Source organism: Ovis canadensis, chromosome 5 (genome assembly GCF_042477335.2).
Source record: "Ovis canadensis isolate MfBH-ARS-UI-01 breed Bighorn chromosome 5, ARS-UI_OviCan_v2, whole genome shotgun sequence".
Classification (NCBI taxonomy): Eukaryota; Metazoa; Chordata; class Mammalia; order Artiodactyla; family Bovidae; genus Ovis; species Ovis canadensis.
Window position 1 is genome coordinate 74,384,668 of NC_091249.1, and position 18,620 is coordinate 74,403,287.

Below are 18,620 nucleotides of genomic sequence, written 5' to 3' on the forward strand. Positions count from 1 at the left end.
CCCCATGTAAATACTGGACACTGCATGCTGCTCTGTACCCTCTTCTTCTTCAGAAAATTTTTTTAGAGATCCTCCTTCTATATTATCACATAAAGAGTTCTCATTTAATCATGTGGCTGTCCTGTAATTTACCTAGCCAGTCCCCTATCGACAGGCAATTAGGTTAGTCCCAGTCTATAGCTATGACAAACGGGGCTGCAATGCCTAACCTCATATATGTGCCTTAGAATTACATTTCCCATGACTTCCCTGGTGGCTCAGATGGTAAAGTGTCTGCCTACAATGCAGGAGACCCAGGTTCGGTCCCTGGGTTGGGAAGATCCTCTGGAGAAGGAAATGGCAACCCACTCCAGTACTCTTGCCTGGAAAATCCCATGGACGGAGTCCATGGAGTTGCAAAGAGTTGGACATGACTGAGCGACTTCACTTTCACTTTTCATGTATACAAGTGTCTGCAAATAAACTTCTAGAACAGGTATTATCTGGTCAAGGGTAGCTGTTGTTTTCCCCTGGAGAAGGGAATGGCAAGCCACTCCAGTATTCTTGCCTGGGAAATCCCATGGACAGGAGCCTGGCAGGCTACAGTCCATAGGGTCGAAAAAGAGTCAGACATGACTTAGTGACAAAACAATACAAAGGTGTTGTAGGGTACTTCTGAAAGATAACAAGAAACGATCCATCTTAGAGATGTACCAACGTTCATGCTAATATGTGAGGGGACCATTTCCCTCGGCCTTTGTCAATACAACATGTGATCAAACTTTTATATCTTTACTAGTGAGATGAGCACGGCGACTCAATGTAGATTTAATTTGGAATTCTTATATCAAGAGTGAAGCTGAGCATTTTTTTCATGTATTTTTAGAGGCTCCTGGGTTTTTATCTTCAAAATATTTGTGGCTGGAAGAACTTGAAGCAAGGGCTGTGGGTTTCCCAGCTCATAGGAGACAGTGTTACCATGTGGAATGTGCCCATTTTCCACATTATTTGATTTTTCAAGAAAAACTACAAACTGGATATTTTAGTGACATTTCCCAAATTTTAAATACTGGTTGCCGCTGCTGCTGCTGCTAAGTCGCTTCAGTCATGTCCGACTCTGTGCAACCCCATAGACGGCAACCCACCAGGCTCCCCCATCCCTGGGAGTCTCCAGGCAAGAACACTGGAGTGGGTTGCCATTTCCTTCTCCAATGCATGAAAGTGGAAAGTAAAAATGAAATTGAAGTCACTCAGTCGTGTCTGGCTCCTAGCGACCCCATGGACTGAAGCACACCAGGCTCCTCCTTCCATGGGATTTTCCAGGCAAGAGTACTGGAGTGGGGTGCCATTGCCTTCTCCGTTAAATACTGGCATCTTATTCCAAAAAGTTTAGCTCCCTGGGTCACACAGGAAATTTCCAAATCTAATGCTCTGCGACAACCTAGAGGGGTGGAATGGAGTGGGAAGTTCAAGATGGAGGGGACATATGTACACCTGTGGCCTGATTCATGCTGATAGATGGCAGAAGCCAACACAACTGTAAAGCAATTATCCTCCAATTAAAAATAAATAAATCAAAACAAACCTAAATGTAATATTTTGCCAAACAAAACTAGTTTGAGGGCTAGATCTGGCATCTAGGTGCCATGTTATACCTTCTACTACAAACATCATCTGGCGCAACCCCTTCACATCACAAAGGAGGATCCTAAGGGGCCAGACACTGCCCATGGTCTGTGATCGCCCTGACCACAGGCTAATGGCAAGGAACAAGTCTCCTGTGCAGCCTTCTCCAGTTTTATTGTGCATATGAATTACCCAGGCATCTTGTTAAAAGGCAGATTCTGATTCCTTAAGTCTGAGGCAGAGCCCAAGACTCTGAGCTTCAGGTCACACAGGCGGTGCTGTGTTTTGAACTCAGATATTTGCAGTCCCAGATTTTTGGCTTCTCCACCCAGTGAGCCTGCCGCTTGCGGGCCTGCACACCCAGGTTCCTGACATGGCCATGCCCCACCATATCTTCCAAACTTTGATCCCCTCTCCCAAGCACACAGGCAGGTCCCAGCTACACAGATGCAGCTGATGGGAGCAGGGGCGGACGCTGGCAGGCACCGAGGAAGCCTGCAGGCTGGCAGAGATGCCTGTTCTCACAGGCCCCAGGGCGTTCTGTCACTGGCTTCGTGTCTGAGCAGCATGAAGGGAACAGGTGGGAAACTGGAGAAGGATGAGGAAGGAAGATCTGGGAGGTGGGCTAGAGGCCAGGAAATATGACCTTGTAGGAAAGCTGGCAAAGACCAGAACTCATGGGCATAGCTACAGACCGTCGTCTGGCTGGGGGGCTCTGCCTGTCCTCCACGTGGAGGGAGCAGCCCAGCGGGTCTCCCACCCTGAGAAGCTCCCTCCCATGACACAGCACACCACACCTCCCCCGCTAGCCCAGGACCACGGCTGCTCGTCCATCCACTAGACAGAGTTCCTAAGGACCAACAGGGCCTCCATAAATGTTACTATAGGAACAGGAGGTAGATTTAAGTGAGAGGGACTGAATTTAGGCAGGGAGAGGGCGTCAGTCTGGGGTGTTAGGAACAGGAACAGGTACTTGAGGAAGGTGCCCACCCTACTCAGACCGGGACGTTCAGGTTCCTGCCCAGTGGGAGGCCATGATTCTCAGAAGCCCCAGAGAAGAGAGCATGTTTCAAATGGCCCCTTCTGGCAAAGATTCTGAGGATTCCAGGGAGAAGAGGGGCAGGAAAGGAGGGTTTGTCTCATTCACCGGCAGCTAGCACATGCATGGGGCTCTGTGCAGAGGCTTAACAGGCTCCACGAACCTAGGCTCTACCTCAGGAACTGAGGACCTGAGAGCCACATCTATCAAATAAGAAAAGTCATGCTTGCTGAACTTCCTCCTCACAACCCAGTGTCAAGCTTTTGTGTAAATCCCAGGTTCTAACCCAGGTGGCTCTGTGGCAAAGAATCCACCTGCCAAAGCAGGAGATGCCAAAGACGCAGGTTCGATCCCTAGGTTAAGATCCCCTGGAAGAGGAAATGGCAACCCAATCCAGTATTCTTGCCTGACGAATCCCATTGACAGAGAAGCCCGGTGGGCTGCACTCCACTGGGTTTCAAAGAGCCGGACACAACTGGGCACACACGCACGTAGAAGGAGGGGTTCATCCAAACCGATTCAGAGAACACCAGACTCGCGCAAACCCAGAAGGCATACTCCCTTCTGATGCACCTTCACCACTAAGCTCCTTGGTCCTCACAACAACCCTGCAAAGTTGCGATTTCGATCCCCTGTTTTTTCAGGACATGAAACTGAAGCCTCAAGGGAGCAGGCATATTCCTCCCGAGGCTGTGACAAGAATCCAGGTTGCTTGTTCTTGTTCTCCTGACTCCACCAAAGGCAAGACAGTGTGACCCCCAAAAGCAGGGGTTCTGGGCTTACAAAGCCCTGTGATCTGATTGTGACTGACCCCCAGCTATGTGATACTGAACTTGGCACTTCAACTCTGTTTCCTCCTATAAAATGGGGGCAATAATAATACTTTTGTCCTGGGTTTTGGGGGGAGATTAAGTGAGGCAGCACACGCGAAACCCTGGGCACAGTGCCAGGGCACACTGATCACTGATGGGGCGAGGAAATGGTCTGGGCCAGGGAGCCCATTTTCTACCTATGAGGCCTCAGGTCTTCATCCACGAGTGGAAAGGCTCTTCCCTGCCAGTTCTGGTGCTGGGGATCAGGGCTGGGGGGTGCAGAGGAGATTCTGTAGCAAAAATGAGAGTGTGGGCAGCAAGATCGCAGCCCTAACTTCCTCTCTTTTTAATCTTTTGTTTTAAAAAAGGCATGTTTCTGCATTCTCGTCCTGTGGGAGCAAGTGGCCACAGCCCAGCAGCTTTGGCAAAAGGAAGAGCCAGCCCACCCCTCCCACGGCCCTGAGTTGAGCAGGTGGCCAGTGGGTGGGTGGGCAGAGCCTGGAAACAGGACAGGGCCGAAAAGGGGAGGAGGCCAGGATGGGGAGGGCAGAGTGGGAGAGAGTGACCAGAGGTCCAGGGAAGAAGGGATGAAGCCTGCATAGGAGGGCCCTGGCAGGTGGGGGATGTCCTCGGGTAGATCCTGGGTACAAAGGTTTCAGGGGCACATGTCTGCCCACAAGTGTGCGTCAGCAGCCTGTCAATGCCCTCATGTATGTGGTGACACGTGCCGTCACCCTGGGTATGTACACGTGTTAGGAGAGGGTCACAGAATCTGGGCAGGGAGGAGTGTGTGCGAGATAGACAGACACTGGAGGGACAAAATCTCAGATCTCAGCCCTGCTGGGAGGTCTTGGGGAGGGGTCTGCCCCAGTGTGGGCCTCACGGGTTTCGTGGGGATTGGTGTGGGCATGAGGCTAAAAAGCATAGAGACCTCTCCACCTTCAATATTCTTCATTTTTTTGGTTGTGCAACACGGCTCGTGGGACCTTAGTTCCCCAACCAGGGATTGAACCCAGGCCACCCAGTCCTAACCACTAGACCACCAGGGGATTCCCTCCACCTTCAATATTCTATACTAGAGCTGTCCAACAGAACTTTCTACGATGATGGAAATACTGTCCATCGTGACAGACGCTAGCCTCCTATGGCTATAGAGTATTTGAAATGTGGTTAGTAGGACCGAAGAAATGAATTTTTCATTTTATTTCATTTCCATCATTATAAGTGGCTAATGACCATCAGGTTGGATTGTGAAGTTCTATGTGGATAAGAACCAGCAGTCCTGAACCAGACCAACCAGAGTGCACATTGTGGTCCAGCCGCTTACTAGCAATTTATTTAACCTCAGTAAGACTATTTTCCTCCCCTGTAAAATGTAGGTAAAGACTAGTACCCACCCTGAGCAGTTGTTTCAAGGATTCAATATGAGACTAAGGTATGCAGTGGGTTTAGCCCAATCCTTGGAGTGTAGTAAATGCTCAGGAAACAACGCCTTTTATAGGCATCATTATCTCCGAAGTGATGAGAACAGCTGGCATCATCAGAAGCAAAATGGACCTTGTTTGCCAAGCTCAGGAAAGAAGCAAGCCAGGGAAGGAGGTATGTGGGGACCATCGTGAGGGGATGGGGTGCTTCCCCAGGCCCAAGCAACCTGCCCTTGGGTGTAAGCAGGCAGGGAGGCAGCACCTGGTTCAACAGACAGACGGGAAGGGCGAGAGCACGCTGATAGTGGGTCCATCGTGGCTGAAAATGTGGGAACATGCTAATGGGCCGTGAAAAGCAAGATTTACACTGGGAAATTGCTTTTCCGGCTGCCTGGCAGGCACAGTGTCCTGGGAGTTGCTGGCTGCCTGCCCACAGGAGGCTCATCACCCTCTCTGGCCCGAAATACCCCAAAATGCTGACTCGCAGTAATTCCAAACACCTGGGGTCCTCACTCAGCTTGGCTATCAGCTTGTTTATCCTTCCACTTGAAAGATGGACACAAGGAGCTACAGCCCCACTTCCTCCTGGGCCATTTGTGAGAGGTATCTGCTACGCAGGGATGGGAAAAGTTCCCTGAGACCCAAGATCAGTTACCGCCATCTTGCCCTCAAGGCAACTTCCCCACCTTCACTCCAGAGCCCGGGGCATGCCTATGGGTATCAGCAGATGGGGACGGACACAGCTCATGACGGCACAGTCCCGGAGCCAGACACGGCTTACGACGGCACAATCCCGGAGCCACTCTGCACTTCTCGGGGGTCTGACTATCAGGAATCTTGTCTGTCTCTAGGGTTTTCCTTTTATTGGCTGCTTCCTCAAACACACCCAGGACTCCCTCATTCTGGAGAAATAAACAACCATCCTTCCCCAAACTTGAAAAGCTGAAAAACCAGGAGCCTTTCTCTCGACCCACAAGCCTTGGCCACTTCCTTCCTCCTCCTTCCTCTGCTGCCAAACTTCCAGAGCAAGTGTCCGACATTCGCCGCCTCCTCTTCCCACCTCCCACGCTTCATGAACCCACCACAATCTGGTTCCCACCCCCCGCTCCCTGGAAGAAAAGTTGTGCCAGCCCCGCCCACCCAGTGCCCCCCACCCCCACCCCTGCAGTCCCCAGTGGGCCTGATCTGCCTAGCCTGCCCCACGACAGGTGACATTTGGCCCCAGTGGCTACCCAGTTTGAGGCCCATCTTCTCTCTCATTTCTGGGTCACCACATTCTCCTTGGCAGGGCCCCCCCCCAACTTATTTTCACTTCTTCATCCCCCTTCCATCCCCCTCTGAACATCTTTACTGCTTGTTCTCTCTCCACCCATCCTTACCTCTTCCCCTGCCATCCCTTCTACCCAGGACCATTAAGCTGGGATCTCTGTGGAGGCTCTGAGCATTCGTGAACATCCCTAAAATTTTAACTAAATTATTCTGGGTCTGTGCATTGTTCTGTAGAGAGGACGCATAGTTTTCATTAGCTTCACAAGGGATTCTCTGACCACCACCACTGCCCCCGCCCACCTCCCCACAACCCCGCAAAATTATGAAAACCACTGAGCGTCACCCAAGGGTGAAATGTGCTTCTACACAGCCATTCCTCGCTTCAGAATTCTAGTCCCAAATTTCTAGCTACTCACTAGAAATACTATGTGATCGGCACCTCTTAATCAAAGTGCAGTTTTCTCTCTCCAAATCGCACCACTCCGGGTTAGTATCCCTAAGCATTCTACCTCTCTGAGATGAGCTGGGGTGATTTCAGAAAGTGTCTGCTCAAAGGTAGACAGACCTGTTACCTGTGAGAGGATTAACTTGTAATACTTCCTGGTGGTCAGTAACTCACAGTCCAGGTTAGCTGGTCTGATCACTTGGTACAGAGCAAGGCCTGGGGGCATGGGACCCGCAGCAGATGGGGTTTGAATGTCTGGGGGAAGGCGCAGAGCTGGGGTTGGTCGCTGGAGCAGCCCCAGTCGAGGGGCCGGAGTGTGGGCCGCAAGGAGCTGCAGCCGACACTGCAGTAATATCTTGCCATTGAGGTCTGCTCTCTCCCCATTCTACAGTTAAAGAAACTTGAAGAAAGAAACTTGAGGCCAAGACTGTGAACCCAGGAGTCCTGAATCATCATCCATTGCTCTTTTCAATACCCTAACCTCTCAGACTCCCGTAACTTGGGGTCCACAGATGGGCATTAGGGTGGGGGGGTTTGTGGGAAATGATATGCAACATCCTGGGAGTTGGAATGAGTGTGCTTTGGGGGGTGACTGTGGCTCATGCGAGATCCTCTGAGAGCTTCTAGATTCCTCAGTTAAAAAGCTGGGGTCAGATTTGTTCAGAAATGAAAGGAACATCCTGTTTGCACAACGTGTGTGCGTGTGCTAAGTCACTTCAGTCACGTCCGACTCTTTGCGACCCTATGGACTGCAAAGGCTCCTTTGTCCATGGGATTCTCCAGGCAAGAATACTGGAGTGGGTTGCTATGCCCTCCTTTAGGGGATCTTCCCAACCTAGGGATCGAACCCATGTCTCTTATGTCTCCTGCATTGGCAGGTGGGTTCTTTACCACTAGAGCCACCTGGGAAGCCCCTGTTTCCATAACACCCACCTCTATATACTTTAAGCAAATCCCTTCACTTTGTGGGGGCTTCAGTTTATCCATCTGTGAAATCAACGGTTGATCATTTGTAAGCCTTCTCTCTTTTTTTTTCTTTTTAAGCAATAGTATCCTTTCTTAATAAGAAACAAACACAGCTATGCAGGTCCCCAAATGGCAAACAGAGCAGAGGCAGCAGGGGCTGGGGACTCAGAATCCCCACTGCTTGGTTTTCTCTCTTTCTTCTCCCCAGCTCAGCATAGCAGCTCTTCCCCAAGCTCCACAAACTAGCATTTGAGAGCCAGGAAATCCTAGGACCTTTTCCTGAAACCACACATCCCTCCTCCTCTCCACCCCAGCTGCCGCCGCCCACTTCCAGACTCCAGCCGTCCCGCACTCCCAGGCCTGCCCCACGCCAACCCAGCAGAAGCCTTGCTGGGGACACAGAAGGCCTGGGAACCCGAAGAGTCTGTTTGCTGCAGAGAACATTGAACCAACAGAAGTTCCAACATGTTCCTTGTTTGGGCTGTGCCTAGGTTTTCTTGAATGGGTTACAAAAAGGAAAATTAAAAAATATATATCCACAGAGCTTGGTGACAGGATCATAGCAGGCAAAACAGGGGGAAATGGTGAGGGGCTGCTTTCTCCCAGCTTCAGGGAGCCTCCTGGCCTGGCTCCAATCACATGTACACCCCAAAGACTTTCAGAGAGAAAGGCTCCAAGGGGTGAAAAGCCAAGAATTGAAATGCAAAGAGGCTGAAGGGCCCAGATCTCATGTGTCACTGACTTGTGTGACCTCAGGCAAGCCCCTGACCCTCTCTGGACCTTATTTCCCCATCCCTAAGACAAGGGAGCACTCTTCATTCTGATATTTGTATGCAACTGAGGCTATTCTGACCCCTAAACCATCTCCCACTTTGTGCTTCTAGCAAAGCATCTTACCAGACAAGGACAGGGATGCAGGCAAGGAGGGAAACAAGACCCAGCAGTGAGAAGAGGGCTTCCACATGTGTATCTGCTGGAACAGGGCTCAATATTTCCCAAGACCATGTTCATCTGCGGGGAGAGGGTCAGTTCTGACAATGAGAATGTTCTTTAGGTTGAACTGAAATCTACCTCCCTATTACTCTAGACATGTGGCCCTGCTCTGCCCTCCAGAACCATACAGAGCAGTCTTGTCTCATCTCTGGGGCTCAAGATGTCCCTCCAGGGATAAGGGGAGAGGATATACCCCTGAGGGGTCTCTTTTCTCTGCTAAAGTCCCCAGCTTCTTGGCCCACTCTCACCTGATTTGGCTTCCAGACCTTGGCCATCCGGCCCACCTCCCACCCCTTCTAGACATGCTACAGGTTTTTAATATTCCTTCTAGCCCCTAGGTATCCAAAAGTTGAAGGCAAGGATTTCCTTGCTGGTCCAGTGGCTAAGATTCCATGCTTCCACTTCAGGGAGCGCAGGTTCAATCCCTAGTCAGGAAACTAAGATCCTGCATGCCCCATGGTGCTGCCAAAAAAAGGAAAGTTGAAAGCAACAGAGAATGCCTAAGAAGAGTAAGACCACCAACCCCCTGGAGCTGACACGCTCCATCAAAATACACATCACAGAGACTTTGCCTGTGCTGTTCCCACTGTAAGAAACACTCTTCCACCCTCTTCCCTCTGACCAGCTCTTACTCAGCTTTCACTCCCCAGTGTCACTGCCTCAGGGGAGCCTTCCCTGATTCCTCCATCACCCCAACCAGTTGAGGTCTCTTTGTAGCTTATAACCCCATGTTTGTGCTCATAGCCTTTATCCAGTTGCATTTAAATAACAATATCTGAAGTGATTTAGTTAATGTCAGATTTCCACTAGATCGTGAGCCCCAGATGGGCAGAGATGACATAAGTCTAGCATGTGGTACCTGCTGGGCTCAGCCCAAGGCCAGGAACAGAGTCTATGCTCAAGAAATAGTTGTTGAGTGGATGCAAGGGTCACAGACTTGTTCCTCCTTTTATATGATGCTGAGACATCAAGGCCGTCAGTGTTTTCTAGCACAGAAGGTACCACCAGCCTCACAGCCCCACCTGACATCTTGGTGGGCAGCCAAGTCCTATAGGGACCTAGATCTAGTGCCTGGGCTGGGTCTGAGCAGCCTGTGACATGCTGGGTGGTGGGGCAGAGGTTGCGCCAGGTTGGCCTGGGCTGGGAAGCTCCCTACCACACCACAGAGAGGCTCGGAAAAGACCATGACACATCAACGTGTGTGTAGGAGGGGTGGACGGTGGCCAAGGGACCAGCGCACAAAAGAGGGAAGGAGAGAGAGAAACAGGGACCAGAGAGATGCAGCGAAGGACAGAGAGAGAAAGACAGCAAGAGCAAGAGAGCGAGAGCAAGGGAGAATGAGAGAGAGGTGGTGGCGGCAGGGGGACAGTCCGGAAGCCTACCAGCATCACCTTGCTCTCCCTGCACTGGGAGGTAAGGCTCTTGCTTGATGCCCTGTTGGAGCCAGTGTGTCGGCACACACATCCATATGTACCCGTGTGTGCGTGTGTGTGTGTGCATGCGTGCACTAGCAACAGGATGCAGGCACTGCGTTCCAAGGCTGTGCCCTCACCCTCTGGGGGGGCCGGGCCCCCAGACTGCAGGGATGCTGGCAGCAGTCACTGCGTGCCTGTGCAGGGAGGCGGGCAGGCGGGAGCAGGGCTTAGCAGTGTCAGTGTGTCTCAGCCTGTGTGGGGCGGCCGCGTGGGGGCGGAGGGCTGCGGCAAGCACCAGAACATGTGCGTGCCTTCCGCTCCGGTGGCTTGGAGGAAGAGTGGGGGAAGGCTGTCCCCTTCCCTTGTCCCACTTGCCCCCAACTTCCCATCCTCAGCTGCTGGCCCCTGAACATCACCTGGCCCCCTACCCTGGCTGCCGTTGCCCCAGGCTCTTCCTGCGGCCTCGGGCAAACTGCGTCTCTCTGGCTACTGGCTCCACCATTGATGCTGTGAGGAGACAACGTATATGGTCCTTCCAGCTCTGGTGTTCAGGAAGCCTGAAATTTCCCACAGGTGCCTTTCACAGGCAGAGGCTAAAGAGGGTAGCAACTCTAACGGTGCCTTCCAGCATCTGCAGAAGTGCTCTGATCCCCAATTCACAGATAGTAAAGCTGAGGTACACCAGGGACAAGGAATCTGGTGCAGTCAATTAGAGGCAGAATCATGATGGGAAAATAAGTGACAGTTCAGAGTTCCCTCATTCGCAAGGGCACACCCTTCTTCCCTGGAAGTGTTCCCCAGGCAGGGCACCACGAGGGGGCCCCCTTAGTCTTCTCTCGATATGAGCAGTGCTGGGGACCTATATGCAAGCCTGAGTGCTGCCACCAGTCCCCTGAGCCAGGTCATTTCACCTTCTCAAGCCTCAGTCTGCTCATCTGTAAAATGGGAGAGTGAGTCCTCTCCCTCCCTCAGGGGTGAGCTAGTGGGTGAAGTGCCACACTGGCCCCAAAGCACTGTGAAGGTGACAGGTTGTCAGAAGCAAAATAAAACACAGTCCCGTCTTTGCAGGGGATAGTGCCTTATGGCACAGGTATTTTCACCTCTCCAGTATTACACCTAGGATCCTCCTAACAGCCCTGCCAGGAAGAGAGTGGGATTGAGAAACGCATCCTGCAGATGTCAGAGCTTGTGTCCAAGAGCAAAGGAACCTAAGCACCCAGGACCCTTGGCTTCCCCCCCTCCACCCCACCCCGGAACAGGGAGCTGCCTCTGGTCTCCAGTGTCCCCCACTGATCAGCCAAGCCTGAGCCTTGTTCATGATACAAAGCCATGGGGGCTCCAAAGCCAGCTCTCCCCTCTCCCTCAGGCAATCTTGCTGGCCTCTGCAGCCCTTCCCCCAGCTCCAACATCACCCTTGAGTCAATTTCAGATCCTTTTCTAGAGAGAAAAGACTGGGTTGCTGTTCTCTCTGGCCTCCCTCCCTTCTCCCTCCCCTTCTCAAGTAAAATCTCCTTCCCAGGCTCTCTCTGTACAGCCCAGTGATTACACAGGCTGCAGGGTAATTCTGCCTCCCTAACTAACCTCTCCTGGGACTGGGATTCAAAGCCCGGAGAATGTCAAGGGCTAGAAGAGGCATCCTCTTTCTCTATCTCCTGGAATTCACCCCTTCCTCCCCCGGCTGCCCCACCCACCCAGGGTCCTGGTCTTCCAGAAGGTTGGGTCTGCAGGGAGCTCTGACCCTAGCCCCCAGGCCCACTCTGACCCTGGAGCTGGGGGTGCTGCAACCTGCCTCCTGCCTCCAAATAAGCCTCTGTGCTCCTAAGGTCTGGGCTTCTGTTTCCCTCTCCCATGGGAGGAAGGAGGACTGGAGGGGTCAAGGAAGGAGGAAGTGAGCTAGTCTCTGGGTTCCCAGAGACAGCCCCACCCCAACCCTCTAGGGAAACTGGAATCAAGTTCCTGGCTTATGTGAATCGTATGCTGCAGTGGGACCTCCATCCAGGAGCATCAAGAGGCCCCAGAGCACTAATTCTGACCCCGACCCCTCAACCCCCTCAGCTGGCTGCCCCCTAGGCGGGGCAGGAGCCCCTCCTCTGACATCCTCAGCCAGCCCTACCCTGGGGTCCTCAAAGGCCTGCAGTCAGGAGCCAGGCCTCATTGGGCAGGGTGCCAGGAATCCCTCAAGAGGCTCGTGTCCTCCTCCTGTCCTTCTCTGCAGCTAGGAGGCCAGGGCCCTGCAAAAGGAGGTCAAAGGCCCCCATGGCCCCTTGGAGGGTCAGCCTAGCTGCCTCTGGCAATCATCATGCTGGTGATCTGAAGTGGGCTCCTGGAAATGGGAGCGCAGCTTCCAGGTGGTAACAACGGTATCCTGGCTGGCTGGGGCCTTGGGTCACCCCTTGAAGGGTGGTCTCCATAGGCATCTGCGCTGCTCATCCTGACAGAAGAGGAGCCTGTCCCATCCCAGCCAGCCCGGTGGGTGAGGGGCAGGGCTTGGTCAACCCCTTCTGCCAAGCTGGGTAAACTCCTGTTAAAAAGCAAAGCCCTGGCAGGTGCCAGCCCCCATTTGAGGGCAGTGGTGATCTCAGGGTGCCACAAGTGTCACTGTGTCTTCATGAGAACCATCTCACTTCATCCTCCCAGTCCCTCTTTGTCTCCAGGTTATAGGTTGTGGGAAACAGGTGCCATAGTCTGTCCAGTGGTAAGGTCCGGGCCTTGCTCTCTGTGCTGAATGCTGCCACTACCTGGTCATTTGGATTGAAGCTTCAAGTGAATCAGGAAAGCCCTGCCTCCCCAGTGATGCACCCTGGCCTTTTAAACCCAGGTATCAGAGGGGTAGCGCCTCATCTTTTTTTCCAATACAAGCATCCTCAGGCCCCATCCTTAGGCTTCCTGACGTCTGGTGAGTCCTGACCTTGCCCGCACCATTTCGTAGGTTCGAGCATTTTTCTAGGGAAGATAGACTTTCATCAGATTCCTGGAGGAATATGTGACCTTAAAAATGTTAAGAGCACTGGTAATTGTGGAAGGAAATTGATCAGATTAGGCCTGGCCTTGCCTGCCAACCTCAGTCTTTCTGCCATGGTCACAAAAGGGCTCCAGAAATTCTGCCCATGCCCTGATCCCTGCAAGAGCCCTGGCAGATCGTGGGGCCAAGAAGGCTCGAGAAGGCTCTCCCTGCCAAGTCACCACCAGACCACCCAGTCTTCATGATAGCCATCTCCACTTAGGGCAAAACAGCAGCTTTATAAGCGCCTGAGTCACATCTCAACTCCATTCCACTGCACTCTGTGACGCAGTCCTCCCAGAACTGAGCCTTGGTCTCACCCTGAAAGGCAGCACCCAGCTGATCAGGGAATCCTTGGCTCCAGTGGATGCCGGAACCCAGCTGAGAAGGGGTCCCTGCACAAGTGTGGCAGACAGCCTGGGTCCTCCAGAGCAGCCCCAAACATTTCATTCCTGCTGTCTACACCCCACCCTCAGGACAAAAACACACTCAGAAAGACAGGAAGTCTGCAGACAAGAGTGAGCACACGTCTGCACATGGGTATGTATCTGTACAAGGGTCTGGTGTGTGCCTATAGGTGTCAGGATAGCCTGGTGTGCAAGTGTGTGTGTGCATGTGTGTGTGCGGGCAGCCTACTTGTACACAGTCACGGGCCCACCTCCCACACACATGCAGACACCAGCCTGAGCTCGCACATGCCTTCAGCAGCCACACTCCCACCCAAGTCCATGGGCCCAGGCCTCAGACACACACACATAAACCTTCCCAGGGGTATGGCCCCCAGTCCTCACAGATGTCCATATCCAGACCTCACAGGGACACCAGCCAGCCCAAATCCCACCTGCACATCCTTACACAGACATATATTTACACACAGCTGATGTGCACACAGCTCCAACCATGTGTACATAAGTGACGCATGTATGCACCTTCGTTCTCATGCAAATCAGCCAACGGACCTCCTTGTGCCACTTGCATCCCTCCACCCCTGCAGGGCACACTTGCATTTTCAGGACCTCCACATAAAGCACACAGCAGTACCTTCCCCCGGGGCACGTACACATGAACACTTGCACACCTTTTCAGTGCACGCAAGTGTACCACAGAGTCAGTGCTTACACAACAACACACATCAAAATGCACCCTTGCGTGTGCATATTCAGACCTTACAGCAGCACATATCTGCCTACAGGGTGCCTCTCCCCTGCACTCCTGCTACTATACCGGCGGCCACCCAGGGCACTGGAGCTGCATTGCCCATAGGGCAAACTCTGCCTCCAAACTGTACCCCTGCTGTGGATCTATCTCCAGATGCTTCACAAACCTAGCTGGCGGCACCTGGGAGTGCTCCCCAGACACTCCACAGTCCATGGGGCTATCCCAAGGGGCTCTCCTCTCCCTCCCCCACCTCCTCCCATCTTTCTCTCCACATCCGTCATCAAAGGCAGGAAATGAGCTCTGAGGCTGGACAACTTTGACGAGGGACCAGAGCTGGTGCACCCTCACATCACTAGCCCCTGCATTAGCAGAATCCCCCCTCCCACAGCTCACTGACTGTCTCTCCCCTCCTCCCAACACCCAAGAAGTCTCAACAGGGGCTCATTTATTAACCCTTGCTGTACCATTGCTCTCACCCTTGGCAGAGCTGTCAGGGGGAAGGAGGGGAGGGGCTGTGCTTATAAGGAGAAGTCGGCCACTCCGCACAGCTGCTGTAGGTGCCTAAAGGCAGGAGGAACTACCCAGGAAATGATGAGCTCTCTGTCACCAGAAGTAACCAAGTTGAGGCCAGATGGCCACCTCAAGAAAAAAACTCAACAGGGGATTCCAGCCTTGGACTCAGCTGACTGGGAAGAACCCTTTTAAATCCTGAATTTCTGCCAATCTGTGTGTGCCCAGGTCATGTGCAGTCGTGTGTGTATGTACGTGTTTGCATGCACAGACACTGCCATGCACTGTCAACCCTTCACCTCTACACACACACTCACGCAGCTAGCCTTGGCACAGCTTGGCAAACATGCCTGTGCCCAACTCTAGGCACTCTGCACATGCAAGCACCTCCAAGCACATTCAATCTCCCTGTGTGTGCACGGAAAGCAGTGCAGGTGCCCCCCACCCATGATGTTGAGCCCCCTGAGCCCTCCAGGACTCTCTGAGCTGCAACTCACTTTCCTAGTTCCTCGAAGAGCTGGTACTCTTCCGTGAAGCGGGTGCAGGTGATGGTGGCCATCCTGGCGCTGGGCGGGCAGGCGAGGCTTGGGGCTGTAGGACCGGGACTGGAGCGCTGCTGCTCCCAGAACTAGGGGCCACGCGCCTGCCCGTGCTGCCAAGTGCGAACTGAGAACCGGCTTGACTGACGAACCCCGGGCTTCTGAGCAGAGCACTGTGGCTGCTCACAGCCTCGCGAGCCTTCGTCAGCATCCAGGTCCCCATGGCAACCACCTCCGAAACGCCCTGTTCCCGTTGCCCCGGTAACTGCCTCCCCAACACCTGCCTGCCTACCACTGCAAAACCTGCTCCGGACGCCCTGGCCCTACCACACACAATACTGCAGGCCTGTGTGGGCCCAGGGGTGGGTGGACCCAGCACCCCCAAGGTGATGGACTTAGGGAGGGGCTGGCAGAAGGGGAAGACAACAAACTTAGTCCACAAGTGATCTTCAGTCTTCCCACCACCCCCACTTCTAACTGTGGGGCCCTTGTAACAGACAGGATGGGATTAAGTGGGGCAAAAAGGCAGTTACCATGGTAACGGCCAGTGGGTGCCATGTTCCGGATGGTCCCCAGAAAAGACAGGAAGCAGTTACCCTGGCAACTTCATCTCCTCTGGAGAGACAGGTATTGCCCCGTTGCCCTGGCAACTGCCAGGTTCTAAGGTTTACAGGGAAACGATGGCTAATTCATTGGGATCTCTCTCTCTCAGTAGATCACTACAGCCTCTTTAACTATCTCTCTGCTCCCCTGTAATTTTTTTGCCTCTGCCTCTGTCTTTCTTATTTTGCTCTCCCTCTCTCTGTTCTTTGCCACCTTGTCCATCACACTGGCACTCTAGCTAGGGGCAGAAGTGCAGAGGAACTATCAGGGTTCTGGAGGGAACATCCCTGGCAGCCCACTCATCCCAGCCCCTCTCAGCTATGACAGTCAGCTGTCCCGCAGGTCCCCTCCGGAGGTCTCTTCCTTAGCCACGCTCTTAGCCCAGGCCCCCGGAGGGGCCATGCAGATCTGGTCTCCTGGGGCTCATGTCCCAGTTTCTGCTCGTGCTCCACGTCAAGGTGAAAGAGGCGGAAGCAGCAGTGGGGAGGGGAGCATGGCCTGGCTTGGAGGGGAGTGGTCATGGACCTGCCCTAAAATTCTCATTCCCAAATTCTGTGGGCAAGTTCCCTGCCAACTTCAACTCTTCAGGGCAGTAACCATATCTATGGCCCCAAGATCTCACCCCAAGACCTGGGGGGTTAAGAAGAAAAAGAGCTGGCATTTAAAGATCTGAGTTCAATTCCAGTCTTAACATATATTGACTGTGTGATGCTGGGTAAGTCACAGCCCCTCTCTGGGCCTCTCGCTCCTTTTAGCTACCACTGGAAAGGAAGGCTGTGAAGATAGAGTAGGCTGAGAGCTGTGGAGGCCTTTATGAAGTATGTAAACATGAGGCCTCTTTTTAGTTTCTAGAAGCGGCAAAAAGAAGCTCTAAAGTGAGACAATGACTACTTCCATCACTGCAGCTTGAACTCAGAATCTCGGACCCTCACACCCACCTCCTCCATTCAAGCTCCCTTTGCAGCCCTCCATGCCAGCACTTGCCCACAATGACCACACAATAAAAGGATCCAGGATCCCAACTCTCTTGGGTTTCTAGCCCAGCCCTCCTTCAGAATCTCCAAATCGCCTTACTGGTCACCTCACTTAGTAGACACATTATCTGCTTGTTGGTAATCCCCAACCCCAGCAGATCCCTGACTATACAACCCTAGGTCCCCTAGGGCCCCTGGGGAAATCTGGGTACTCTCCAGTTCTGTCCCTCTTCCTGGGCGAGTCGGGAGTGGGAGAGAATTGATGGAGTTGACTCTGATGCAGCCACTTCTTCCCAGGAGAGAAACAGGAGGGAGGCAGAGAGGAAGGAGGGGAGGAGAGTCAGGGAGGAGGGGGTAAATGGCTTAGCCACTAATTGCACCATTACCACCTTCAGAAAAAGGAAAAACCACTCAGTTTTGTTTCTGTGCACAATATGCTTCCCGCTTTGCCGCCAACGTTGCAATTCAGAGGCAGAGAAGAGAGGCCTGTGCTCAGGGGCTGCACAGCTGGTGGGTAGCGGGCAGGGCACAGAATATACATCTAAAGGCTAGAAGCGATCGCAGGTGAGCTGAAGAAAGGCTGCACTGCCACCCCCGTATCCCAGACCTGCTAGCCTGTCCCCAGGAGGAGACTGCTTCCACACGTGAAAGCACTGGAACCACCCTTAGCGACCACCGAGGGCACTTGAGTCATTACCCAGAGGAGAGGAGAGGCAGCGTTGGGCAGTGGTTAGAGTGACTCCATGACCTACAGGCTGTGATTGGGGATGAGTAGCCTAGCTTCTCTGTGCCTTGATTTCTTAATCTGCAAAATAGAGCTAACATTCCCTAACTCCAAGGCTGTTCTAAGGATTAAATGAGATGAGCACAGTGTCTGACATGCTGTAAATGCTCAAAAGATGGGAAATGATTCTTAGGAAGAAATTCAAAAGTCACTCCCTCTTTATACTGCTCCCTCTGAATCATGGAAGGACAAACCACACATCACTCCAGGTGCCATTCTCTGAGTTCCCACTGGAACTGAGCTCAGGTTTGGATATCACCTTTCCTGTCCTGGTTTGCAGCATTCCTGCAGAACAAAGGACTGGGGCAGGAGAACAGGCCCAGCATGTCAGGTACTAACTAACTTAAACGCTGCTTTAGAAATTAACAAACAGAACAAAAGGGAATTGTGCCCCGAGGTTGTATTAATGGGGGTCTAATGTTCTGAATAAAGGAGATAATAGTCCAGCTTGGCTTGGAGCTGGCCTGAGCCTTTCCCCTCTCCTCAATCCTTCCTTGCTCCCCTTGAGCCCTTCCTTCTCAGATATCGCTGTCTTTCCTCTTCCTTTTTATCCCTTTTCCAAGTTTCTGTCTCCCTTCCTCTCTTTCTGTCAGTTTCATTCGTTTTCTTCCTCCCCGTGCTGGCCTGTGCACACGGTCCTAGGGGGTGGGCAGGACCCAGGCTGTAGGGTCCTGATGTTGCAGAGATGACTGGAGAGGATGGAGAAGGAGGAGGAAAACAGAGAAGAGGAAAAGGTCTCCTTGGCAACTCCTTGTTATACACACACACACACACACACACACACACACACACACATACTCACAAACACATCTCCAAACTTTCAAAGGCCTCAAACATGGGTGTGGGCACTGCCTCAGACAGGCAATCCCCATCCTGACTGTAACTGCCACTCTGCCGAGGAGGCACGACTGCTAATTCACTGCTTCCCCTGTGCCCAAGAGGCTGGTAGCTGTGCCCAGTGGTGGCGGACAGTGAGGAGCCAGCCCTGCCTGCATGGTGCTGAGCGCACAAGACTCTGATTGCATCAGGGGGACTGTTTCTGCCAAACTCCCCATTCCCCAGGGAAGTGGCAGGCAGGAGAAC